Below are 12,510 nucleotides of genomic sequence, written 5' to 3'. Positions count from 1 at the left end.
ATCTTGCTCACCGTGCCAGGTGTCTGAGTGGGTGGAGGCTTCGTGTAAGATGTCCACAACCCTAATCCTAAGGCCGCAGCAGATCAACAAAAGGAGGACACCGCCTTCTATGGCCAAGAAGGTGGTGTGCCAGCTGGAGGCTTGAGTCTCCCAGGCAGACCGCGCCTCCCGTTCCCGGTGTCGCTCCTCATGGGCCTCCTGAGACTGCGTTTTCACACGCACAAACTGCTCTACCATCCCTCAGAGAGCCTTGGCCGGCGCTGTACCCTGCTCACTGCGCCATTTGTCGTGCGGGAGACCCTGCTCGCTGCACCATTTGTCGTGCACAGCGGCCTGCGGGGTCTCTGGTCCCGCTCCCCACATAAGAACGCAGGATATGGTGAGGCCAAAAAGGAACACCCACGGAGCCATAGGTAGGGGAGTCATACCACTGTGGTCTCACTGGAGGCTGGGTTCACCGGACGTGCGACCTGCTGTCCATTTTTCTGCCAACCGACTGACGACTCTCCTTCACTCTCCTCGGCTCTCCTCCGTAGCCGCAGCAGTTATATTAGCGGCCAATTGGCTAACTGGCCACAGCTGATGGCCAACCAGCCTCAGCCAACGGCCATCCACTACCCGAACCAGCACCCCTCCACGTGAGGCCGAGAGCCTGTAAACTACTTTCTGGGGCTCTGTCCCCACAGATGGGAAGGTTTTAGGCAGTGTGATCAAATAATCTGTTTTCTGTTTTAAAAAGATTATCTGACTCTAGAGTCTTTCGTGTTAATAGGGAAAGTTTTGTAAGTTCAAGAGAAAAATTATGGATAGTTTCAAGGGTAAAAGAATTACATTTCTGTGTATCCTTGAAATTGTTAAAAGCCATCTTATTTTCCGGGGTTGTACATACAGGAAGAGTTAAGGAACAAGAATTTGTCTTAAAAAGTAAATTTACTAAAGTCCACAGGTATACGAAATCTTTGTAAAATTTTAATTTTCTTCTTATACCATAGAAAAGGATGAACATTAGTTAAGTAATTTTTATTAGGTTAAATAATTTCAGGCAGAGCTTATACTCAAGAGTTTTATTTTGATAGCTTATATGCAAAAGGCTTTGGTAATCATTTGCGAGGATATTGTTAAGCCTTGAATTTTAAAATTCTGTTTGCACGTACTGCTGTTTTTAAAATGGCAGCTACTCTTTCAAAGCCTAAATTAAGGTAAAGAAAATCATTATTTTATTTTTATTTTTATTTTTTTAAGGTTTATGAAGGAAATGCAAGTCGACACATATGCATAGAAGTATCCAGCTGTTTTCAATTCAGATTGCCTTACATGCATGCTTGTATTGAGAAAAGTCACAATTTTGCTATTGAGTGCTTAACGTTGTGCTTTGACTCATTGTTTCTCGGGAACTTATCAGCACAGGGTGTGAGGAGGCTGGGGAACCGCACAAAATATGGAACGCTTCATGATTTGTGCGTCACCCTGTGCAGGGGCCTTGCTAATCGTGTCGGTATCACTCCAGTTTCAGTATATGTGCCGCTGAAGCGAGCAGGAAATCACTTCTTTAAATGTAAGAGGGAAAAGATGATGTTTATGCAAATTCTATCAATTTAAGGGATGAATAATTTCCATTAACTGATCTATTGAAAGATGAATAATTTCCATCATACTAATTCCCACCAAATTTTTCTGTTATACTTTCTCACTTGAAATCTTACGCAAACTTCTTCATTTCTATGCAATTAAAAGAATTTTTTTTTTTTGTTTTTCTTTAAAGATTTTATTGGGGAAGGGGAACAGGACTTTATTGGAGAACAGTGTGTACTTCCAGGACTTTTTTCCAAGTCAAGTTGTTGTCCTTCCAATCTTAGTTGTGGAGGGTGACATTCAGCTTCAAGTTGTTGTCCTTTCAGTCTTAGTTGTGGAGGGCGCAGCTCAGCTCCAGGTCCAGTTGTCGTTGCTAGTTGCAGGGGGCGCAGCCCACCATCCCTTGCGGGATTCGAGGAACTGAACTGGCAACCTTGTGGTTGGGAGGATGCACTCCAACCAACTGAGCCATCCGGGAGCTCAGTGGCAGCTCAGCTCAAGGTGCTGTGTTCAATCTCAGTTGTGGGGGGGTGGAGCTCAGCTCCAGGTCCAGTTGTCGTTGCTAGTTGTAGGGGGCGCTGCCCACCATCCCTTGCGGGACTCGAGGAATTGAACTGGCAACCTTGTGGTTGAGAGCCCACTGGCCCATGTGGGAATTGAACTGGCAGCCTTTGGAGTTAGGAGCACAGAGCTCTAACTGCCTGAGCCACCGGGCCGGACTAAAATAATGGTTTTATTGGTAGTTTATTTTCTATCCATTCTTGCAATTGGCCATTTCAATAATGAAATAATTATTTTCCTGTGTATCCTTAAAATTTTAATCTCCAGGATTTTTTCCTTAAAAGTTGACTCTGGGTGTTTTGTGGAGACTATATTAAGCCGTGGAAATGAGACGACCTGTAAGAAGGTCACAGGGAGAATAGAGGCCAGATGTGAGCGTGACTCAGAAGGCTGTGTGGTACTGGCCCTGGCGGGAGGTAGGGGGGTTGAGATGTGTGTGTACACAGGAGGTAGAAATGACAGGCCTTGCTGATGCCTTGGGAGGCGGGGTGAAGATGAGGAGGAATTCTGGATGGCGGCCATGTTTTCAGCTTGAGCAAACAGCTGAACCAGTTACTGAGCTGGGGAAACTGGGAAGAGGAACTGTGTCATGCAGGGACTCTGTTCCCACTCCGCACATAAGAACGCAGGACATGGTGAGGCCAAAAAGGAACACCCATGGAGCCATAGAGAGGGGAGTCATATCACTATATTCTCTCTGGCGGCTGGGTTGGAGATACAAAAGCAAACATCTGCCAGTACCCCAACAAGGGGTCCTCCTGCACCCCAGTCTCACTGGCGGCCGGGCAAGACACCGGAAGCAGGCTCCACACGATCCGCAACCCGCCTACCGGTTCTATGCCTGCCAACCAACCCCTTGCATAGCCACAGCAGTTATATCAGTGGCTAATGGCTAACCAGTAACAGCTGATGGCCAACTAGTCACAGCTGATGGCCATCTAGTACCCGAGCCACACCTTTCCACCGGAGGCCAAGAGCCTGGAACCTGCTCTCTGGGACTCTGTTCCCACAAACTGATTTCCTGGATGTGGAAGGAATTAAGACTTCCACTTAGAACACTGTACTTTGAAAGCAAAGCATGTCTCCAAATGGAGTTGTCAGCTAGGCAGTTAGATGGAGGAGTCGGGAGACTGGAGGGGTTAGAGGTGTCTTTTAGGAATTCTTGGCATGTCAGATCATGAGACAGGATGAGGTCAGGTAGGGAGAAACTGTACAGGAGACAAGAGAGCCTAGGACTGCATCACAGGAAGCCACCTGTGGGGGCAGAGCCCCAGAAAGTAGTTTCCAGGCTCTCAGCCTCACATAGACAGGTGCTGGCTCAGGTAGTAAATGGCCATCAACTGTGATTGCATGGCCATCAGCTGTGGCTAGTTGGCCGTCAGCTGTAACCAGTGAGCCATTGGCCACTAATATAGCTGCTGTGGCTGTGCTAGCAAGAAGAGGAAGAATGGGGGCTAGCAAGAAGATGGTGGCTGGGCTGGCAAGCGTGGATGGCGGTTTGCGGACAGTGTGGATCCAGCCTCCAGTGAGAGTACAGTGCCACCAGAGAGAATATAGTGGTATGACTCCCCTACCTATGGCTCCGTGGGTGTTCCTTTTTGGCCTCACCATATCCTGCGTTCTTGTGTGGGGAGCGGGAGCAGAGACCCCGCCTGGCACCCCGCATGACAAATGGCGCAGCGAGCAGGGTCCCCTGCATGACACCACCATTTAGAAGTTTTTTTTGTGTGTGTGTACATATGTATGTGTGTGCGTGCGTGCGTGCGTGTGTGTGTGTGTATGTGTGTGTGGCAGAGAGAAGCCTACAAATTATTCTGAAAAACAACAGCAGGAGAGGCAGGAGAGAAACTAGGAAAAGCCTAGTATCCACGGAGTACATGAGGAATGTGTTTTAAGAATGAGGAAATGGGTAGGTAAGTTGAATGTAAAGGTCAAGTTAGATAAAAACAGAAACTGTTATTGGATTTGCAACATGAAGTCAGTAAGTGGCTTTGACAAGGACAGAAGCTGGACTGGAGTGGGTCTGAGGAGTGACTGGGTGTGAGGAAGTCCACACTGTGCACAGCCCTTGAGGAGGTTTGCTGGGACAGGGGCAAAGGTGGGTGGAGTCTCTGTAAAATGCATCATAGCCGTAGGAGGATGCGGTGATGTGCTAGTAAATGCTTAACAACCCCCCTTTGGAAAACCAAAGCCTTCATTTGTAGTGATATAAATTCTCCAAGCATGGTCCATGTCAGGTTACCACCTGAATGTGACACAGCTTACAAAATCCCTGAGAACTGACCAATTGGCTCTTAGGGGCCAGTGTGGCCCGCTTGGGCACACCACTGCGTCAGAGGAAAGTGCTTTCTCAGAAGGGTAGATACTAAGACATGTGGGTAAGCTATTGGAAATGGTCCCGAGGGCAAAGAGGGTCTCACGACAGCAAAGACGTGAACAAGGGAAATGAGGCCGAGGGAACAAGGTGCTGTATAGGTGTGCCGATCTGGGGGTGGGAAGAGGAGGAAGTCCCCTTCTCAGGCTCCTGTTCGCTCAGTGAAACAGGGGAGAATGAGGGTCAGGGGACTTCGGTGCTGACGGACTTGGAGGATTGTGTGGAGGAGGCATTTGAACAGGAGCAGAGGACAGGAAGGTATGTGCTGGGTGAGAGGGATGTTGGGGGGGGTTATGATGACCTAACCCAGGGTGTGCCTTGCTTGTGGGCGGCTGTTCTCAAGACTGTTGAGTAGTCAAGGGCCTGAGAGGCCAGCGTGGTGAATGTGTCATTTCCATGTACGGTAAAGTGGCCAAAAGTGCTGCAGGAGTTGGGGTGGAAAGGAAGACAGGCAGCTAGGAGCTAAAGCCTCCAGTACGTGTGTGTGAGTGTGTGTGTGTGTGTGTGTGTGTGTGTGTGTGTGTAGTGAGGGGTCTGGAAGTCCGTGCATGACAGCTATCAGGAGGGGTAGGTGGCATGTGAGTGGGGAGAGCCTTCAAAAGGCAGAGGTTTGTGCAACAGAGAGGGAAGACATGGTCTGTAAGGGGCAATGGCAATTTAGGACAACAGAACTTCTGCCCCCAGTTGTGAGATCCGAGGGGTGTGTGAGAGAGAAAAAGCCCAGTCACTCTGGCTGCAGTGGAACCTTTTCAGGGTGAGCCAGGGGAAGGAATGGAGCTGGAGCTGGAGGGGTTTGCTGACTGCAAAGTGGAGGTTCCTTTGGCAGGGGAGGTTGGGCTGGGGATTGGGTCTGACTGGGGACAAACAACAGGGGCAGTGTGGGGGTGTGAGCAGAGAGCATCGGATTTCTGGCAACAACTGTTGTAAGAACAGGTGTGAGATGTCACCTTGTTAGGGTGCAACACATTTCACACTGATATACCCCCAATATTATCAACAAGATGCCAGACTGAGAGCCTATGACTCGTTACCTGATCTAACCCATGAGCTGACTGAAATATGATCAAGCATCGCTTGCCATTCCCCCATCACTGAGCCCCTCAGTCCTTCACCTAGGACTTCCTGACCTCGTAGGTTTCTGGCCTCCAATCTAGACTTCTGGGCCTCTGACATTCCTGCCTGAGAGTCTTTCTCCAAAATCTAATTTCAGATCTCTTTTGTATGTCCTCTTTTGTTTCCTTCTCCTAAAGCTGTCCATTTGTGACCTGTAAAACTGTTTCTTTTACAGGATCCAACTTCCCTTAGTTGTCAGGTTAACTCAAAACATACTACTTCCAAGGGCGTTTTCTTTGATTACTCAAACTTCTCTCCTGAATAAAAGGGAGATTCAAAACATTGGCCAGAGCCCAACCTAATCTTGACTCATGAAGTAGTGTTGGTAGTATTAGTAGTACTAATGCTGTATCGGTAGTGGTCCTGCTTCCTTCTGCAGTCCTTCCGAGAGTCCCAGAGGGAATGACATTGACCACAAGTATTTTTTCTGCAGAACTCAGAAGATTCTTAGTACTCAACCAAGTATGATAATGCAGTCTGTTTGTTACATTAATATAATTGGTAATATAACAGCTGCCAAGTCCTATTGCAGAGAAAAATACCCCATTATGCTGAAGACACAGGATTTCAAATGCTCAATTTTATAACTTGGAATTTTCCATCTTTAGAACCTAGCCTCCAGAAATAAGAGAAATGCTATCCTGTGTTTCTGTTTCTCAGGGTGGTGGCATTCAGTGTAGTAATAGTACAAACGAGAAATTTAACAAGGTTACAGGAACCGCTGATAGAAAATATGAGCCAGTCAATTTAGTGTGGGTACCATTAGCATTAAGTTTTAGTTCTATATTCCTTAAACAAAGGGAGTTCTCTGATGAAATTCTCCATGTGCTTTAGAATTAAAAAAAAAGCAAAAACCCAGGCCCCCAACCAGTCTGTAAAAGGTGTTAAACAATTGGAACATAATAATGGTTTAAAATAATGTGTCCCTGGACATGGCTACTGACTGACCCCACTTACTATATTCAGAGGTATTTCTTCTGACCATAGTGGACGAAGATACCCTCATATTCATGTTGTTTGAGGTCCACAATCTAAGCTTGTTTTGTTGCTCCATTTTTCTATTCGTATTTATTGAACGTCTGCTATGAGCAAGGCACCATTGAGTTTTTAGGGGAAGCATTAATTCATGTAAATAAATAGTTATAACGCAAAGCACATGTGCTAAGAGACATAAGGAGCCCCAAACACTCTGGGAGTTTAAAGAAAGGGGAATTATTTCTTGCCAGGGGATGAGAGAAGGAATCTTAGAGAAAGTGGTATTTGAGTGGTGTGTCAGAGGAATAGTAAGCTTGGGACAGAAGGAAGAGGTAATGGGAAGAACAGCCAAGGTAGGGGAGTTAGTGAGAGCAAAGCTGGGTTGATGTTTGGGATAAGCCAGGTAGACTGGTTTGAGGAGAACACAGGATGCAAATAGAACAGAAATTAGTTTATAGCCAGACTTGTGTGGATTCCAAATTGTCTACAGGAAAAGCAGTGTGTGTGTGTGTGTGTGTGTGTGTGGGGTGAGTGGGGGGGGGGGGGCTATTGACAGTTGAGAACACGTATTCTCAGAAGTTAAACCTCCCAGCGCATGCAGGATGGTTTGGAGAAGGGGGAAGCTTGTGCAGAGTTGTGAGCTATGACACTATATGTGTCCCACATTTAGGGTCTTTTCATGTTATTCTTGTCATCATCATCATCCCCTTTCACAATTATGTATCAGATGCCTACTGTGTGCCAGGCAGAGGCAAGCCATGAGGATACACAAGTGGTCAAGACAGAATGTAACAGAGGGTATATTCTAGGAGTGATCAGATAATGAGTGAGAGTCAGGAGGAAAATTTCCCATTAATAAATTCTACTGAGAAAATAAAACAGAGTATCCTTCCCTTTAAGGAGGAGGGATGGGTAGGTTACAGCCCTCCCACTGAAAACAACTATAAATGCTGGGTAAAATACATTTTTAGAAAACCTTCTTAAAAGCTCAGATACTATAGTGAGGAATTTAACTACCTAGGTTGAAATTGGTAGGAAACTGGAACCTAGAGTTAAGTGAGTTCTGAGCTGCTTTTGCCCCAGGACAATTCCAATCCAGAAGAACTTGAATTTGGTATTTGGTGACTTAGAGGGGTGGGAGGGAAAAATCCTAGCTCCCTGACTTCAAACTGGGGGACGCCAGTCTCATCATACCAAGTTGGAATTTAAAGGGGGCTGTGCTGTCAGTGTAAGACTCAACCATAAGTAAGCCTTCTCACCCCTGTAATTTGAAATCTCACATCTGCCAAAACCCTGGAGAACTTAGTCCCTTTTCAAATACACAATTAACTTTTTCTAGAAAGTTCTTTTGAAAAATGAAGCTCTCTAAGACCATCTGAAATGAACAACCACAGTTTTAGTTATTCAAATTCTCGTATCTATTCAGAGCGTTTGGTGGATAGGCAAGAAGAAAAGTCCATTGGAAATTCCTGGTTTTGGGTCCAGCATGTAAGTTTAGAAATCGATACCCCATCCTAACAAGTGAAAACAAACAAACAAACTGGAAAACCAACTCTTCTTAAATCTGTAAGAAATGTGAGGTCAGAGGGCCAACCACTGCCCCCCAAAATTGAAGAAACATACAGGCAGATATGGAGAATCACAATTCACGGAGCTGACCCCCACCCCATCCCCAGGACACTTGCTTGAGAACCAATGCTGGGGAAAGAAAACCTGAACTGTGGTTGCTGAGAGCTCAGTGGGGACAAGTCTGAGAGATAGGAACTCCCCCCGGGCACCCAGTCACGGGGGGATGGGAGGGGGGGGTCCACAGTTGTTGGGAGTTTTAGCTCCTGGAGCTCTACAAGCTTCTCAGTGACTATCAGGGACAATCCTCCCCCACCCCTGCTTCCGGCAGGAGGAGGGGAAAAGGGACAGTTTTGAAATGCATCAGAGCACTCTGTTCTTAACAAGGCTGCCCTGGGGGAAGCTAGTTAACCAGAGCCTAACCCGCTGGGGTTTTATTAAAGACTCACTGACCAGGGAGAAGATAAACACTCAACTCCAGCCCCCTTCTAGCCATCCTCTCCCATCTAAAGAGGGAAGCAAAGTGGAGAAACATGGGTGAAGTTCACAGTCTGGAGGATAGGCTCACTAAAAGTAAACTGAAAAATACGTTTTCCTTGGCATGAAGGGGAGAACAAAGGATGCTGCATCCCCGGCATCCCAATTAAAGTTTGCAGCAGTCTGGAATTAGGCAGTGGGGGGATGAACTCTTGGTATTTGTATGACATGATAGCCAAAGCCAGAGAGGAAAACCTCTCGCTATATTGAATGGACATCTTTGTCTTTGGTGTTTAATAATGCAGTCCTCTAAGACCAAGGGCATCTTCTTGACCTGGAAGTAATCCCTCCTTCTCAGCATGCTTCCCTACCAGGTGTTCAGCCAGCACAGTGCATGGGCACAAAAAAATAAATTTTCTCCCACCTTGAAAGTTATTCTAGCTGGGCTAATAATCAAATCAACATGAGACAGATTCTCAGGAGAAAAGGTCCAATATTTATTATGGATGTACATTTGGGGGTGCCATAAGATACAAGACCCGGGTAAGTGAGGTTTGTATGCCATCTTGGACAAAAGAGAAAGGGGATAGGGGTGTGGGATTTCAAAGAGAAAGTAGGCAACTACAGGTAGGCAAGAAAGAGCAAACATGTGGTAAACAAATTCTCGGGCCACCCAGATCCAACAAACAGGCTTTGCTAGATGTCTCCCTGTCTGCCACACTCAGTTTATGTTATGATGCTGAGGTGAGGTACCCTTCTTTTAAGGAGGATTTTCTGTCTGAATTCCTTTAGGCAGATAAGGGGGAGGGTCGAAAGTTCTTTCTGAGTCTTTGGTTTCTTCATAACCAGATTAAAATCAATATCTCAAAAGGCAGATTTGGGGGTGGCAAAGCTTTGGCCCCCCTCAACAGCATCATGAGAGGTGACCAGACTGGAGGAGTGACCTTCGTTCTGGTCACTGAGGACAAATGTCTCCATGCGTTCATTCGTGGCTGAACGTTATTACACCTTCAGCAGAGCCACAGAGTGAAGGGTCCTGCCACTTCTGTTCCCGCTAGAGCGCTGTCAATTACTTAATAAAAAGAGGAGAAAGAAAGTTCATAGGCCTGTTTTCTAAGGAGCTTTTTTGTGCATTAACTTACCGGCAGCCAACAGAACTACACATCACAAATATTTACATTATTTTCTTAATGTAGCTTTTCCAATATGTAATAGATAAAAGGATTAAACAAGCAAGCAAACAAACAAAACCTTGGCTAGAGCATCTGCTAACATATGAGGTCTGACAATTAAGTTCGCGAACTTATTGCAATGATGTTGCTAACCTTTTTTGATATCAGAGGGATTATTCATTATGAATTTGTACCAACTGGACAAACAGTTAACCAAGTTTACTATTTGGAAGTGCTGAAAAGGCTGCGTGAAAAAGTTAGATGACTTGAACTTTTTGCCAACAATTCATGGCTCTTGCATCACGACAATGCACCAGCTCACACGGCACTGTCTGTGAGGGAGTTTTTAGCCAGTGAATGAGTAACTGTATTGGAACTCCTGCCCTACTCACCTGATCTGGCCCCCAGTGACTTCTTTCTTTACCTGAAGATAAAGGAAATATTGAAAGGAAGACATTTTGATGACATGCAGGACATCAAGGGTAATTCGACGACAGCTCTAATGTCCATTACAGAAAAAAAGTTCCAAAATTGCTTTGAAGGGTGGACTAGGCGCTGACATTGGTGCATAGCTTCCCAAGGGGAGTAGTTCAAAGGTGACCATAGTGATATTCAGCAATGAGGTATGTAGAACTTTTTCTAGGATGCGTTCGCGAACTTAATTGTCTGACCTCGTATAGTAGACATATAGTAAATGAGAAACAAACTTCTGTTTCTGCAAATAATAATAATAAGTAAAATAAAATAAACCCCGGCCCCCAAGTAATAGTTCAAATGATTGGCACTTGTGAGATATTTTATATTTATGAAGCTTTACAAAAAACTCAAACCCTATACATGATGCACACAGAGTGAAAGCAGTTGAGGCTCAGTGAGAAGGTGGGCTCCCTATGACCCTGGCAGAGCCCCGGCCCCTCACTGCACCCTCTGCACTCTTTACTACCATCACCGGTCTAAGGTCCATCCTCTCCCAGGCTGTGGGCTCGGGGAATTCAGGAACCATGTTAGACTCGTTCACACCTGCATACAGAGGGCCAAGCAAGGTTATTTATCAGGTGTTCAGTGAACACTGGTTGAATGAAAGAAAAAAAATGAAACTGAGTCCAAGAAAACAAGTCCTTATTTGGGCAAAACCATCCTGACACAATACCTACTATTCTTAAATTAGCATCTTTAGGACGTTGTAAATGGTTGATGATGGAGGCAAATCTGAAACCTACCAAGCGCAGGTGGTTACACTAACTCACCAATTCATAGAACGAACTTGGCTGTAGGACTGAAGCTCCGGGAGGCTGCCGTCTTTGTCTTCCGGTCCCAGGCACTTTGGGGAACTTCGGTGCAGACATGGCCGAGCCCAAGAACCACACCCCGCACAACCAGCCCCCAACATGGCACAGAAACAGCACGAGGAAAGCCGATCACAAAGAGACAAACATTTCAAGGGGGTGGACCCCAAGCCTCTGAGGAAGTGTGCTTTACCAAGAAGGACAGCAAGGGGCCCGCAGAAGACGCTGATCAGTAGCACATGCCCTGAGTGCACGTGCGAGGCTCTGAAGGCCTCCTGACGCCTGAGGTCGAGGCCAAGGTCGTGCAGGCCGCTGCCTATCCCAAGCTCAGGAACCGCACCCCCTGTGCTGTGTCTGCACCCCGTCGGGTCTCAGGCTCAGCCGCAGAGGCACGACCAATGCGGAAGCCAAGGCCCAGGCCCCCAGGAAGGCTCCAGAGCTGAGGCCTGTGTCAGCCAATGTGAGGACGGAAGGACTGGTGTGACCCCTTGCCTTCCTGGGGCTGCTGTTCTCCTGTGCCGTCTGCACAAAAAAACCTAAGGCAGAAGCTGTTAAAAAAAATCAAATATAAGGTGATGGAAGGAGAACTGACACTGGGTGGTGAACACACAATGTGATATATAGATGATGTGTTACAGAATTGTACACCTGAAACCTATGTAACTCTACGAACATTGTCACCCCAATAAACTTTAATTAAAAAAATAATAATAATTTAAAAAAGAAGAAGGAGGAGCAGGAGGAGGAGGACTAGAGGGAGAAGAAGGAAACCGAGAAGGGTCGAGGACCCCCTGCTGGGAGGAAGCAAGGCTGTGTCCTCATTGTGTGACTCATGCTCACACCCTCCCACAGCTGGTGCATTGTCATACAGGGCAGCACCCCACGTTTTAAACAAGCCATGTTCATGTATGTATGTATGTATGTATGTATGTATGTTTTCATTTTTTTTAAGAATTAATGTTTTCCAATTATAGTTGACATTCAATATTATATTAGGTTCAGGTGGACAGCACAGTGGTTAGACATTTATATGCCTTGTGAAGCGATCCCCCTGATAAGTACATGACGTCAGGTGGCTGCAAGACCACAGTCATGTATTTAGATTGTCATTATTGCTGCTGTCCCGTCCCTGCTCCCCTACTCCCCAGCATCCCCCCAAGAAAGAGGGCACTGAAGTTTCCTGATCTGTTTCGTCTCTCCTACCTTTACTATCCCATCAAATCTGAAAAGGGAAAGAAGCTTTTTCATTCAATAACTCTTTCTAGGGACCCTGAATTCTTAAATGACCATGCAAGGCCAAACTCACATATCATCAGAGCTACACTAGAAAACCTTTGATGGGGCCCATAAATTAATAACAACGGTCCATTTCCTGTAAGCCTAACAGCCTCTGGTGCTGGAAGGGATCACCATG

At 46.2% G+C, this 12,510-nt stretch overlaps 1 non-coding gene across 1 annotated transcript; it reads right to left on the bottom strand.

Annotated features, from left to right (window-relative positions):
* Window positions 1-1,432: 1,432 nt before the first annotated feature.
* Window positions 1,433-1,537, bottom strand: LOC141571401 (U6 spliceosomal RNA). Its single transcript, XR_012496146.2, has one exon. It is a non-coding gene; the product is annotated as a U6 spliceosomal RNA (small nuclear RNA).
* Between the last annotated feature and the right edge of the window lie 10,973 nt (window positions 1,538-12,510).

Source organism: Rhinolophus sinicus, chromosome 16 (assembly GCF_057876585.1).
Source record: "Rhinolophus sinicus isolate RSI-liver-muscle chromosome 16, RSI-T2T, whole genome shotgun sequence".
NCBI classification, from domain to species: domain Eukaryota; kingdom Metazoa; phylum Chordata; class Mammalia; order Chiroptera; family Rhinolophidae; genus Rhinolophus; species Rhinolophus sinicus.
This window is presented reverse-complemented; position numbering and strand designations above follow the sequence as displayed.